Genomic DNA, 15761 nt, shown 5'->3' on the forward strand with positions numbered 1-15761 from the left:
CAAGAAAAGAGTTTGAAATGCAGTACTTGGATGGAATCTAAAAAGTGACAGAATGATCTCTGTTCATTTCTAAGGCAAACCATTCAATATTACTGTAATTCAAGCCGATGCCCCAACCAGTAAAGGTGAAGAAGCTGAGGTTGAATGGTTCTATGAAGACCTACAAGATCTTTCAGAACTAACACCCAAAAAAGATGTCCTTTTCATTATAGGAGACTAGGATGCAAAAGTAGGAAGTCAAGAGATACCTCACGTAACAGGCAAGTTTGGCCTTGGAGTACAGAATGAAGCAGGACAAAGGCTAAAAGAATTCTGGCAAGAGAATGCACTGGTCATAGCAAACACCTTCTGCCAACAACACAAGAGAAGATTCTACACATGGACATCACCAGATGGTCAACACCAAAACCCGATTGATTATATTCTTTGCAGTCAAAGATGGAGAAGCTCTATACAGTCAGCAAAAACAAGACCAGGAACTGACTCTGGCTCAGATCATGAACTCCTTATTGCCAAATTCAGACTGAAATTGAAGAGTAGGGAAAACCACTAGACCATTCAGGTATGACCTAAATCAAATCCCTTATGACTATACAGTGGAAGTGAGAAATACATTTAAGGGACTAGATCTGATAGACAGAATGCCTGATGAACTATGGACAGAGGTTCATGACATTGTACAGGAGACAGGGATCAAGACCATCCCCATGGAAAAGAAATGCAAAAAGGCAAAAATGGTTGTCTGAGGATGGCTTACAAATAGCTGTAAAAACAAGAGAAGTGAAAAGCAAAGGAAACAAGGAAAGATATTCCCATTTGAATGCAGAGTTCCAAAGAATAGCAAGGAGAGATAAGAAAGCCTTCCTCAGTGATCAGTACAAAGAAATAGAGGAAAACAACTGAAAGGAAAAGACTAGAGATCTCTTCAAGAATATTACAGATACCAAGGGAATATTTCTTGCAAAGATGGGCTCAATAAAGGAAGAAATGGTAGGGACCTAACAAAAACAGAAGATATTAAGAAGAGGTGGCAAGAATACACAGAAGAACTGTACAAAAAAGATCTTCATTACCCAGATAATCATGATGGTGTGATCACTCACCTAGAGTCGGACATCCTGGAATGTGAAGTCAAGTGGGCCTTAGAAAGCATCACTATGGACAAAGCTAGTGGATGTGATGAAATTCCAGTTGAGCTATTTCAAATCCTGAAAGATGATGCTGTGAAAGTGCTGAACCCAATATGCCAACAAATTTGGAAAACTCAACAGTGGCCACAGGACTGGAAAATATTAGTTTTCATTCTAATCTCAAAGAAAGGCAATGCCAAAGAATGCTCAAACTACCACACGATTGCACTCATCTCACATGCTAGTAAAGTAATGCTCCGAATTCTCCAAGCCAGGCTTCAGAAATACATGAACTGTGAACTTCCAGATGTTCAAGCTGGATTTAGAAAAGGCAGAGGAACCAGATCAATTTGCCAACATCCTCTGGATCATTGAAAAAGCAAGAGAGTTCCAGAAAAACATCTACTTCTGCTTTATTGACTATGCCAAAGCCTTTGACTATGTGGATCACAAAAAGACTGTGGGAAATTTTGAAAGAGATGGGAATACCAGACCACATGACCTGCCTCTTGAGAAACCTGTATGCAGGTTAGGAAGTAACAGTTAGAACTGGATGTGGAACAACAGACTCCAAATAGGAAAAGGAGTACATCAAGGCTGTATATTGTCACCCTGCTTATTTAATGTACATGCAGAGTACATCATGAGAAACACTGGGCTGGAAGAAGCACAAACTGGGATCAAGATAGCCGGGAGAAATATAAATAACCTCAGATATGCAGATGACACCACCCTTATGGCAGAAAGTGAAAAGAAACTAAAAAGCCTCTTGATGAAAGTGAAAGAGGAGAATGAAAAAGTTGGCTTAAAACTCAACACTCAGAGAACTAAGATCATGGCATCTGGTCCCATCACTTCATGGAAAATAGATGGGGAAACAGTGGAAACAGTGTCAGACTTTATTTTGTTGGGCTCCAAAATCACTGCAGATGGTGATTGCAGCCATGAAATTAAAAGATGTTCACTCCTTGGAAGGAAAGTTATGACCAACCTAGATAGCATATTAAAAAGCAAAGACATTTCTTTGCCAACAAAGGTCCGTATAGTCAATGCTATTGTCTTTCCAGTAGTCGTGTATGGATGTGAGAGTTGTACTGTGAAGAAAGCTGAGTGCCGAAAATTGATGCTTTTGAACTGTGGTGTTGGAGAAGACTCTTGAGAGTCCCTTGGACTGCAAGGAAATCCAACCAGTCCATCCTAAAGGAGATCAGTCCTGGGTGTCCATTGGAAGGACTGATGTTGAAGCTGAAACTCCAATACTTTGGCTACCTCATGCGAAGAGCCAACTCATTGGAAATGACCCTGATGCTGGGAGGGATTGGGAGCAGGAGGAGAAGGGGACGACAGATGATGAGATGGCAGAATGGCATCACCGGCTCTATGGACATGAGTTTGAATAAACTCCGGGAGTTGGTGATGGACGTGGAGGCCTGTCGTGCTGCAATTCATGGGGTCACAAAGAGTCGGATATGACTGAGTGACTGAACTGAACTGATACTCATATGGAATCAAGATTGAAATCATGATTGCAGGGAGAAATATTAATAACCTCAGATATGCAGATGACAACACTCTTATGGCAGAAAGCGAAGTGGAATTAAAAGTCTCCTGATGAAAGTGAAAGAGGAGAATGAAAAAGCTGGCTTAAAATGACATTCAAAAAACAAAGATCATGGTACCCTCCAGTCCCATCACTTCATGGCAAATAGATGGTGAAACAATAGAAACAGTGACAGATTTTATTTTCTTCGGCTCTAAAATCACTGCAGATGGTGACTGCAGCCATGGAATTAAAAGACACTTGCTCCTTGTAAGAAAAGCTATGACAAACCTAAAGTGAAGTCATCACTCAGTCATGTCTGACTCTTTGTGACCCCATGGACTGTAGCCCACCAGGCTCCTCCATCCATGAAGTTTTCCAGGCAAGAGTACCTCAGTGGGTTGCCATTTCCTTCTCCAGGGGATCTTCCTTACCCAGGGATCGAACCCAGGTCTCCTGCCTTGCAGGCAGATGCTTTATCATCTGAGCCACCAGTGATTTGGCTATGACAAATCTAGACAGCATATTAAAAAACAGAGACAATACTTGGTGGACAAAGGTCCATCCAGTCAAAGCTATGGTTTTTTCAGTAGTCATATGTGGATGTGAGAGTTGGACCATAAAGAAAGCTGAGCATTGAGGAACCAATGCTTTTGAACTGTGGTGTTGGAGAAGATTCTTGAGAGTCCCTTGGACTTCAAAGAGATATAACCAGTCCATCCTAAAGGAAATCAGTCCTGAATATTCCTTGGAAGGACTGATGCTGAAGCTGAAACTCCAATGCATTGGCCACCTGATGCAAAGAACTGACTCATTGGCAAAGACTCTGATGCTAGGAAAGATTGAAGGCAGGAGGAGAAGGGGATGACAGAGGATGAGATTGTTGGATGGCATTACTGACTCAATGGATATGAGTTTCAGCAAGCTCTGGGAGTAGGTGTTAGATTTGGTCACAACTGAGCAACTGAACTGATTATTCGTAATCCATTATATTGTAAAATCCCTTAGTCCATTAATAAAATTCATTTTAAAGTAAAACGGAAACCAACAAATGAAAATGACTTTGCCTTTTAAATACAAATAAATGTGTTCAGATCCTTGTTGATTTCCTGTCTCTATAGACACTCTTACGTCTGTTTTTCTTCTATTCCACTTTTTTTTATTCCTTCTCTTACTTTATTTCTGGTCTGTTTATACTCAGTCTCTTCCTTTACACCAGGGATTCTCTAAGTATCTTGCTTTGTCTTTTTTTTTTTTTTTTTAATCTTTCTTAACATTGCTTCAATGAAGATCACTTTCAGTCTCATTCAGTATCATACTCATGACTTCAGAGTTTCCTTCCATATAAATAATAGTCACACCATCAGTTAGACCTCTCCTGAGAATTCTAGTCTTTACCACACACTATGGCCCAGGGATGTCCTCAGTGCTCAATATGATATGCAATTCAAACTGTACATTTGCAATACAAAACACACATCCTCATTCCTCTGAAAAAAAAAAAAATAAATAAATAAAACAACTCAGTTTATTGTCATGACTTCACTATCTCTGATAGGATCATCACCCATGTACCAATCACACAGGTGTGCATGGTTGAAATCATTCTCAAATTTATATCTATTTCTTTGATATTGTTATAATCACTATTTATTTTGCCTTTTCACTGTCATTTTCTTATTTCATGTCCTCTTTAACTCTCACATAGATTATTAAAGTTTTGTTGTTGTTGATAATGTTTTTCTGTCACCACTCATGTGCTCCAATCCATTCTGAACTCCATTAACCATATTTGTCTTCCTTTTGCAGACATTTAATTCCATTAGACATATTAATAATAAACAAACAAAACTCAATTAAATCCATCTTTCCTATACTTTAATAACTGAACACCCTAACTTGGCAATTCATGCCTTTTTAAAAATCTTATATCTTCCAACTCTTACTTTTGCACCTAAGTTCTAATAGAACTGAACTACTTATTTGTGTCCCTACACAAAGGTATCCTCTCCCATCTCTGAGAAATGACTTATAAGCCCTCTCTATTTGCAATCCCCTTCAACATCATCACATGCTATAATTTGCCTATTCCTTACAATAAACAGCATAAATACTATCTTTTTAGTGACATTTCTTTAGCCAGAGTAATGTCATTTTTCTCTGAGCCCCACTAGTGTTTTAATTGCACCATTTTATAGTATTTATCTCTTCTATGTTATGTTAGAGTTATATTGTAGACTTGTTAGATGCTGGAGAAGACCCAATTGAAGTGTGTTTAGACTCTAAGCCCACAGAAATTGTGACATAATAAGTGTATTTTTTTTTTTAGCTGTTAAGTTTATAGTAATTGTGTAGAACATAAAATGAAGCAAAATTTTTGATGTCTGGAAATGGGTGTTCTTGTCAAATACCTAAAAATGTGAGAGCAGCGTTGAAATCTGTCAGTAGGTAGAGGTTGAAATAATTTTGAGGAGCATGTTAGAGAAAGCCTAAATTAACTTAAACAACTGTTATTAGAATTACGGACTTGAAATATATTGCTGTCAGGGGATCAAAAGGAAAGGAAAAACACATTTTCCAAAATTGGTGGAAGGGAAGTCCTGTTACACAGTGACAGAAAATGTGGTAAAATTGTCTCCTGAAGTCATACGAGAAGAATTTAAATATTGAACTTGTTATATATAGCTAAGGAAATTTCTGAGCAAAATATTAAAAATGGCACCCTGATTACTTATTGCTGCTTACAATAAAGAGAGATTATTTGATGGAAGAACTAGTAAATAAAAGGAAACCAGGGCTTGACGGTTTAGAAAATCCTGTCTCTCAACCAGACAAAAGCCATTAAAATTAAGAAACTGCTTCTAAAAATGTGGACAAGAGAAAAAGCAGGGTCCCCATAAAACCTTTTACTAAAACCATAGAAAGACCTAAAGTTCACTGTATATAGTCACCCTGAAGCCCTTTTAGGAGATTAAGCTTGTGCTTCACATATCCTCTCAAACCATAAGGTCTTTGGGAATCTTAGAGGCATTGCCCCTTAATCATTTCAAAAGGAGGCAAAGGTAGAGAAGGGATTATAATGAAAAAAAAAAAAAGAAGAAGAAAGAAAAGAAAAAACGTGGATGTGGTCTTTTTACATACAACAAAGTGAAAATTGAAATACATTGCAGTCCCCCAAAGTTCTTAAGAAAACTGTCTGAGCAGAGGCACTACTATGAGGAATTGAAATTGACAGAGAGAACAAAAGGGCAGGACCCTGTTGGACTTTCAAAATACTACTGGCTCAAAGCAAGTTGATAAAACTATTCACCTGCAAACACATACAAACTATGTATTACAGGTGTTGAATTGCGGACTTTGAGTGAGGTGGGAGCAGCTATTCAGAATGTTTATTTTGCAAAGGCTTAAGAAAATGAAGTAATTTTTTTCCACTGACAAAATACACTAGGACCATGTCACCTGACACTGGACTGTGTCTTGTTTGCAAAGACTTTTTAAAAAATTTTTCTGATATGTTCAAGAGTGTTAGTATTTTCCAAGAGGTACAATTCCATGGTTTCCCCTGCACTAGCAGGAGAGAATACAGGTGAAGAAACAACCAAGTAGACTGTTGTGACTGATAGTTATTATGAAAGGGTTTATTGCAAAGGCTGGTTATACATGTTTACTAATAGTATGCTTTTTTTGCAGAAATCTCCCAAGGGCAAGAGATCAGTGAGAGAGAGCCCAGCAGCAATACAATTTACAGATATAGTTGGTAAATCAAAGCCAGAAAGCTTTCTGAGCCAGGAGGGGACCAATTATCAAAGCTATTATTGAAAACTTTATGTCCAGGTTAGGATTCGTACCTGTGACCACAATGAGTAGTATTTTTGAAGTTTTGATACAGTTCATTAGATTTCTATTGATTTGGATGATTCACTAAATAATTTATTATTTAATGAGTTCTAATGTAACTAATTAACCAACATAAGTTAAACCATACTTATGCAAACATTGTCAATGACCTCATCACATTCAATTTTACATATTTAAAAATCCATAAGATTTTACACAATATAATGGCTGTCTCTATTGCTATTTGTGCTGTGTTTCAGCTTCACATTTTATCCTATTTAATTTTTTTGCTTCTCCAAATGGTTGAATTCTGCCATCAGGATTTTTTTAGTAGTGCAATTTTTAAGTAGTGCAATTCCTCTGGCTAAAATATTCTGATTTTTCCTCCTTCCTGAAACACACACACACCTTTTATGATATTTTAAAAAGCAATTTCTACTCAACATTTAAGAAAATTGTTTAACTCTTAATCTAAGTTTGATCAATCTCTTAAAATTTTTTATAATGAATAGTACTTTTCCTTCACTGTACACCACATTTCACCATTATTTACTTTAGGATTCTTTGTTGTACATTCGTCAATTCTATTAGACTATAATTTCCATGAATATAAGGATTATGTCTGTTTTATAATGGTTATTGTGTGTAGAGCACAGTAAAAGGAATATATATTCAATCAATACTTGAGGATGAATTAAACATCAAATTGCTAATAGATATTTTGTATAAGTACATATATATATTTATGTTTAATATAATACCTCCATTTGTACTCTTCTTTCCCCCTTCTCAGGGGAACTAATATCTTTTTAATTTACTAGAAATTTAAAATTTTTGTTTATGTGATTATATTTTGCCAATTCCCAGTTAACCATTTCTTCTTTCTCAGCTCCCTTACATAGGAAGCCTCAATATCTTGGTCAAAGAGAGGAATAATGCAGCAAAAGAGGCATATTCCTTAAAGAGAAAATACTAAGTCTTGCATTATGTTAGAACCAATAAAGTAATCTTGATTAAATTTCTGAAACCTTTTTTAAAAAATTTCATATTTATGCAAGTATTCTTGCTTAGCTATCTCATCCTGTCTCTATTAGACACCTTCTCCCATCAGCCTGGCTATACCTGGGAGCCTAGAGAAATATTAGTTTGCCACTAGATACATGTTTTCAATTTACATTTTAATCTATTATCTTGCTTGCATGAATGGCCTCTATATAGCTGCCAATTATCTACAGAGTCCAAAAGAGAATATAGCAGGACTGCTTAATATACAGCATGTACAAAAGTGGATGGTGAAGAGAGGAGAATGAAATCACTTAAGATTGTATCAAAATACATTTTGTTTCCTGACAAAATATACCCAATACTATCAGCCTCTACTTTTCTGGTTCTGTTTTTGTTTTCTGAAGCTATATAAATATAAAAATATTTACAAGCATAAAGAGTGAGAAGCCAGTAAAGAAGGGTTCTGGATTCCTTCAACATGCTAATTGATTTAGTTAAATCAAAAATTCCCTCACTTTTTCCAAGTTTCCATGTTCTGATTTGCGAAATGAATAACATACACAAAGCCAGAGAACTAGACCAGGTCATGTCTAGTGGAGTCTCTAAGTCCTAGTGTCTCCCGTCCTAGCCTCATAAAAAGACAGGATGTCAAATAGAGCTACTGCTTAAATCATAGAGCACAAGTCTTGTCTACTTTTAGGATCAATTAAATTAAACTCAAATTGAAACTACAAAACAGAAATTCTCTTTGTTAAAAGAAATTTAAATTAAAAGTCACTGTGAATGGCTTCTCTTCACAGAACTAGAGCAAATGATCCTAAAATTTATGTAGATCCACATAAGACCCTGAAGATGTCCTGAGAAAGAATAATAAAGCTGAAGTGTCACACTCTCAAACTACCACAAAACTATAGAATAAAATCACTATGGCACTGGCACAAAAACAAATACATAGATCAGTGAAACAGAATAGAAAGCCCAGAAATAAATCAATGCTAATATGGTCAACTAGGAGGCAAGACTATACAATGGGGAAGACAGCTTCTTCAATAAAGGGTGTTAGACAAACTGGACAGCTATATGTAAATGAACAAAACTAGAACATTTTCTCAAACTGTATACAAAAATAACCTTAAAATGGATTAAAGACTTAAATATGAGACCGGAAACCATAAAACTCCTAAAAGGAGTGCACTGTTTGACGTCAGCCTTAGCAATATATTTTTTGATCTGTCCCCTCAGGCAGGGGCAACAAAGCAACTAATGGGACCTAACTAAAAAGCTTTTATTCAGAGAAGGAAACTATCATGGAAACAAAAAGGCAACCTAATGAATGAGAGAAGATATTTGTAAACAATATGTCTAATAAGGGGTTAATGTGTAAAATATATTAAGAGTTCATTCAATTCAGTATTAAAAAATGACCAGATTAAAAAATATGCATGGGGTGTTTCAGTGGTAAAGAATCTGCCTGTCAATGCAGGAGCGGCAGAAGAAATGGATTTGATCCCTAGGTCAGGAAGATCCCTTGAAGTAGGAAATGGCAACTCGCTCCAGTATTCCTGCCTGGAAAATTCCATGAACAGAGGAGCCTGGCAGGTTTCAGTCCATGGGATCACAAAGAGTCAGACGTGACTGAGCACACACACCACACACACACACACACACACACACACACACACACACGCACACACAGTCATTTGGCAATTTGAAAAATACTTTGAATTAGAAGAATAGCTCAGAACAAAAATGGGCAAAATGCAATAAGATGTATGATTTAGTTCAAATCAAGAATAATTGAACCAAAAAAAGAAAGAAAAATGGGCTGATGACTTGAATAGACATTTTTCCAAAGAAGACATACATATGGCCAACAAGCACATGCAAAGATGTGCAACACTGCTAATCATCAGGGAAACCTGAATCCAAACCACCATGAGATATCATCTACTATGTGTCAGAGTGGCTTTCATCAAAAAGAGAAGCGATAGCAAGTGTTGGTAAGGATGTAGAGGAAAAAGGAACCCTTCTCATACACTGTTGGTTGGAATTAAATTGGTGCAGACACCATGAAAACAGTATTGGGGGTTCCTCAAAAATTTAAAAATAGAACTACCACACGATAAAGAAATTCTTAAAAAGTTTTTATTTTTCCTTTAGGTTGTTGGTTCATTATGTTTATGTTGCTCTATTCAATAGTGGTTACAAATAAAAAATATAAATTTAAAAAATTAAATGAAGACATTTAATTACTCATTCTTTCAATTAACTTTTTTCAAAGTATCCATTATCATGCATAAATAATACATCAAAAACAAGTGAATTTTCAATTATTTTACACCTTGCTTTTAAAAAGACTTCAATCTCTGAAATAACAGGTTTCTCAATCAAGAGAAAAAAATCACAGTCTTTTCAGTTCTGAGTAAATTGATATGACACAAGTAGGCAGTAATTCTAGGAATTGCCTTTGTATTAAGGCTAGTGGCTGCTTAAAATACTGTATGAGTTGATGATTTCATCCATCTTCAATAGGAATTAGATGTAGATGGTAGCAAGAAAGAAGCCAAATTTTAGGGGACTTGTAAGACATCATGAGCACTGAGGTCTTTGGATTTGGCATCAGAGTACTGGAGGACCAGAAAAGGGTTAGACGTCAGGATACCAGGTTTCCTGTTCTCATAGTATTACAGCTGTGCATATGGGGGCTTATTTTATACCTTTAAAAAAATAAGATCTTTTGAAGGGATACTATCTAAAGCCCATGCCAGCAATGCTGTTCAATGACTGGGGCATTCAGCAACTGTCTTTCTACTTGGATTTGACTTCTCATAATCTGGTTGATTCCCAGACTCTCTATGAGAGAGAAACCTCTATGAGGTTTTGCTAAATTGTTAGTTGCTAGCATCCTTCACTAAAACTTGGTCTGTGGAGGGGTCTTGCAATCATTTTTTTTTTTTAATTTGTTCAGAGTCAAATATAGAGAAAATAAAACCTCACTAATTTTGGCAGAAACCTGAAACACCTGGTCTAATCTTATGCCTCAAAGACCTTTTTGATTCCCATTTTAAATTTTAAAATTAATTTGTAAATTATATAAAACTTGAAAGATACAATAAGGGAAAAATTCCAAGCCGTTCATAACATCAAATAATAATATAAATATGATTATATTTTAATTAACTTTAAAAATTTCTGTTACCATATATTACAATAAGATTATATTATATATTTATAGTGTTGTGAAATAGGTTTATACACTATGCCATTATTTTAAGACATACTGAACATTCTCACACCATTAAATTTTTTAAATTTATTTATTTATTTTAATTAGAGGCTAATTACTTTTCAATACTGTAGTGGTTTTTTGCCATATTGACATGACTCAGCTGTGAGTGTACATGTTTCCCCCATCCTGAGTACCCTTCCCACCTCCCACCCCATCCCATCCCTCAGGGTCATCCCAGTGCACTGGCCCTGAGTTCCCTGTCTCATGCATCGAATCTGGACTGGTGATCTATTTCACATATAGTAATATACATGTTTCAATGCTATCCTCTCAAACCATCCCACCCTTGCCTTCTCCTACAGAGTCCAAAAGTCTGTTCTTTACATCTGTGTCAATTTTGCTGTCTTGCATATAGGGTCATCATTACCAACTTTTTAAATTCCACATATATGTATTAACATACTGTATTGGTGTCTTTCTTTCTGACTTACTTCACTCTGTATAATAGGCTCCAGTTTCATCCACCTCATTAGAACTAATTCAAATGCAGTCTTTTCAATAGCTGAGTAATATTCCATTGTATATATGTACCACACTTTTCTTATCCATTCATCTGCCAAAGAACATCTAGGTTGCTTCCATGCCCTAGCTACTATAAACAGTTCTGTGATGAACATTGGGGTACACAAGTCTCTTTCAGTTCTGGCTTCCTCAGTGTGTATGCACAGCAGTGGGATGGCTGGGTCATATGGCAGTTCTATTTCCAGTTTTTTGAGGAATATCCACACTGTTCTCCATAGTGGCTGTACTAGTTTACATTCCCACCAATAGTGTAAGAGGGTTCCCTTTTCTCCACACCCTCTACAGCATTTGTTGTTTATAGACATTTTGATAGCAGCCATTCTGACCAGCATGAGATGGTAACTCACGTGGTTTTGATTTGCATTTCTCTGATAATGAGTGATGTTGAGAAACTTTTCATGTATTTCTTAGCCATCTGTATGTCTTCTTTTAAGAAATGTCTGTTTAGTTCTTTGACCCATTTTTTGATTGGGTCATTTATTTTTCTGGAATTGAGCTGCAGAAGCTGCTTGTATATTTTTGAGATTAATTCTTTGCCAGTTGCTTCATTTTCTATTATTTTTTCCCATGCTGAAGGCTGTCGTTTCACCTTGCTTATAGTTTTCTTCGTTGTGCAAAAGCTTTTAAGTTTAACTAGGTCCATTTGTTTATTTTTGCTTTTATTTCCATTACTCTGTGAGGTGGGCCATACAGAATCCTCCTGTGATTTATGTCACAGAGTGTTTTGCTTATGTTTTACTCTAGGAATTTTATAGTTTCTGATCTTACATTTAGATCTTCAATTCATTTTGAGTTTATTTTTGTGTATGGTGTTAGAAAGTGTTCTAGTTTCATTCTTTTACAAGTGGTTGACCAGTTTTCCCAGCACCACTTGTTAAAGAGATTGTCTTTTCTCCATTTATATTCTTGCCTCCTTTGTCAAAGATAAGGTGTCCATAGGTGCATGGATTTTTCTCTGGGCTTTCTATTCTCTTCCATTGATCTATATTTCTGTCTCTGTGCCAGTACCTTACTGTCTTGATGACTGTAACTTTGTAATATAGCCTGAAGTCAGGCAGGTTGATTCCTCCAGTTCCATTCTTCTTTTTCAAGATTGCTTTGGCTATTCGAGGTTTTTTATATTTCCATACAAATTGTGAAATTATTTGTTCTAGTTCTGTGAAAAATACTGTTGGTAGTTTGATAGATATTGTGTTGAATCTATAGATTGTTTTGGTTAGTATACTCATTTTCACTATATTCATTCTTCTGATTCATGAATGTGGTATATTTCTCCATCTATTTGTGTCATCTTTGATTTCTTTGATCAGTATTTTATAATTTTTTACATATAGGTCTTTTGTTTCTTTAGGTAGATTTATTCCTAAGTATTTTATTCTTTTCGTTGCAATGGTGAATGGAATTTTTCTCTAATTTCTCTGTTTTTTCCTTGTTAGTGTATAGGAATGCAAGGGATTTCTGTTTGTTAATTTTATATCCTACAACTTTACTTTCATTGATTAGCTCTAGTAATTGTCTGGTAGAGTCTTTAGGGTTTTCTTTGCAGAGGATCATGTCATCTGCAAACAGTGAGAGTTTTACATCTTTTCCAATCTAGATTCCTTTTATTCCTTTTTCTTCTCTGATTGCTGTGGCTAAGACTTCCAAAACTATGTTGAATAGTAGTGGTGAGAGTAGATACCCTTGTCTTGTTCCTGACTTTAGGGAAAATAATTTCAATTTTTCACCATTGAGGATAATGTTTCCTGTGGGTTTATAATTTATGGTTTCTATTATGTTGAGGTATGTTCCTTCTATGCCTGCTTTCTGAAGGGGTTTTTTTTTTTTTATCATAAATGCATGTTGAATTTTGTCAAAAGCTTTCTCTGCATATATTGAGATAATCATATGGTTTTTATTTTTCAATTTGTTAATGTGTTGTGTCACATTGATTGATTTGCAAATATTGAAGAATCCTTGCATCCCGGGATAAAGCCCATTTGGTCATGATATATGATCTTTTTAACATATTGTTGGATTCTATTTGCTAGAATTTTGCTAAGGATTTTTGCGTCTATGTTCATCAGTGATATTGGTCTGTTCTTTTTTTGTGGCATCTTTTGGCATCTGGTTTTGGTATTAGGGTGATGGTGGCCTCATAGAATGAGTTTAGAAGTTTACCTTCCTCTGGAATTTTCTGGAAGAGTTTGAGTAGGATAGGTGTTAGCTCTTCTCTAAATTTTTGGCAGAATTCACCTGTGAAGCCACCTGGTCCTGGGCTTTTGTTTGTTGGAAGATTTTTTTTATTACAGTTTCAATTATCGTTATTGTGATGGGTCTGTTAAGATTTTCTGTTTCTTCCTGGCTCAGTTTTGGAAGGTTATACTTTTCTAAGAATTTGTCTATTTCTTCCAAGTTGTCCATTTTATTGGCATATAGTTGCTGATAGTAGTCTCTTATGATCCTTTCTATTTTTGTGTTGTCTGTTGTGATTTCTCCATTTTCATTTCTAATTTTGTTGATTTGATTCTTATCCCTTTTTTTTTCTTGATGAGTCTAGCTAATGGTTTGGCTATTTTATTTATCTTCTCAAAGAACCAGCTTTTAGTTTTGTTGATTTTTGCTATGATCTCCTTTGTTTCTTTTTCATTTATTTCTGCCCTTGTTTTATGATTTCTTTCCTTCTGCTAACCCTGGGGTTCTTCATTTCTTCTTTCTCTAGTTGCTTTAGGTGTAGAGTTAGGTTATTTATTTGATTTTTCTCCTGTTTCTTGAGGTAGGCTTGTATTGCTCTGAACCTTCCCCTCAGCGCTGCTTTTACTGAATCCCATAGATTTTGGGTTGTTTTGTTTACATTTTCAGTCATTTCTATGCATATTTTAATTTCTTTTTTTATTTCTTCTGTGATTTGTTGGTTATTCAGAAGTGTGTTTTTTAGCCTTCTTATGTTTGTATTTTTAACAGTTTTTTTTTTTTTTTTTTTTTTGGCCCCTGTAGTTGAAATCTAATCTTACCACATTGTGAGAAATGATGCTTGAGATGATATCAAATTTTTTTAATTTACCAAGGCCAGATTTATGGCCCAGGATGTGATCTATCCTGGAGAAGGTTCCGTGTGCACTTGAGAAAAAGGTGAAATTCATTGTTTTGGGGTGAAATGTCCTATAGATATCAATTAGGTCTAATTGGTCCATTGTATCATTTAAAATTTGTGTCCGTTGCTAATTTTCTGTTTAGTTGATCTATCCATAGGTGTGACTGGGGTATTAAAGTCCCCCACTAATATTGTGTTACTGTTAATTTCCCCTTACACACTTGTTAGCATTTGCCTTACATATTGTGGTGCTCCTACATTGGGTTCATATATATTTATGATTGTTATATCTTCTTCTTGGATTGATCCTTTGATCATTATGTAGTGTCGTTCTTTGTCTCTTTCCATGGCCTTTATTACAAAGTTTATTTTTCTGATTTGCTACTCCTGCTTTCTTTTAGTCTCCATTTGCATGAAATAACTTTTTCCAGCTCTTCACTTTTAGTCTGAATGTGTCCCTTGTTTTGAGGTGGGTCTCTTGTAGACAATATATATAGGGGTCTTGTTTTTGCATTCATTCAGCCATTCTTTTTCTTTTGGTTGGAGCATTCAACCCATTTACATTTAAGGAAGTTATTGATAAGTATGATCCCATTGCTGTTTACTTTGTTGTTTAGGTTCAAGTTTATAAACCTTTTCTGTGTTTCCTGTCTAGAGAAGATCCTTTAGCATTTGTTGATGAACTGGTTTGGTGGTGATGAATTCTCTGAGCTTTTGCTTGTCTGTAAAGATTTTGATTTCTCCTTCATATTTGAATGATATCCTTGTTGGGTATAGTAATCTGGGTTGTAGGTGTTTCTCTTTCATCAGTTTAAGCATGTCCTGCCATTCCCTTCTGACCTGAAGAGTTTCTGTTTAAAGATTAGTTGTTATCCTTATGAGAATCCCCTTGTGATTTATTTGTGTCTTTTCCCTTTCTGCTTTTAATATTTGCTTTTTTGTTTGATCTTTGTTTGTTTGATTAATATGTGTCTTGGGGTGTTTCCCTTGGGTTTATCCTGTTTGAGACTCTCTGGTTTCTTGGACTTGGGTGGCTATTTCTCTCCCCATTTTAGGGAAGATTTCAACTATTATATCCTCAAGTATTTTCTTATGGCCTTTCTTTTTGTCTTCTTCTTCCAGGACTCCTATGATTTGAATGTTGGGGCATTTAACATTGTCCCAGAGGTCTCTGAAGTTGTCCTCATTTCAATTTATTTTTTTCTTTTTCCTTTCTGCTTCATTTATTTCCACCATTCTATTTTCCACCTCATTTATCCTATCTTCTGCCTCAATTATTCTACTATTAGTTCCCTCCAGAGTATTTTTTATCTCAGTTATTACATTATTTATTCTTGATTGACTCTTTTTTTTTTCACTTCTTCT

This window comes from Odocoileus virginianus, chromosome 7, assembly GCF_023699985.2.
Source record: "Odocoileus virginianus isolate 20LAN1187 ecotype Illinois chromosome 7, Ovbor_1.2, whole genome shotgun sequence".
In the NCBI taxonomy this organism is placed as follows: domain Eukaryota; kingdom Metazoa; phylum Chordata; class Mammalia; order Artiodactyla; family Cervidae; genus Odocoileus; species Odocoileus virginianus.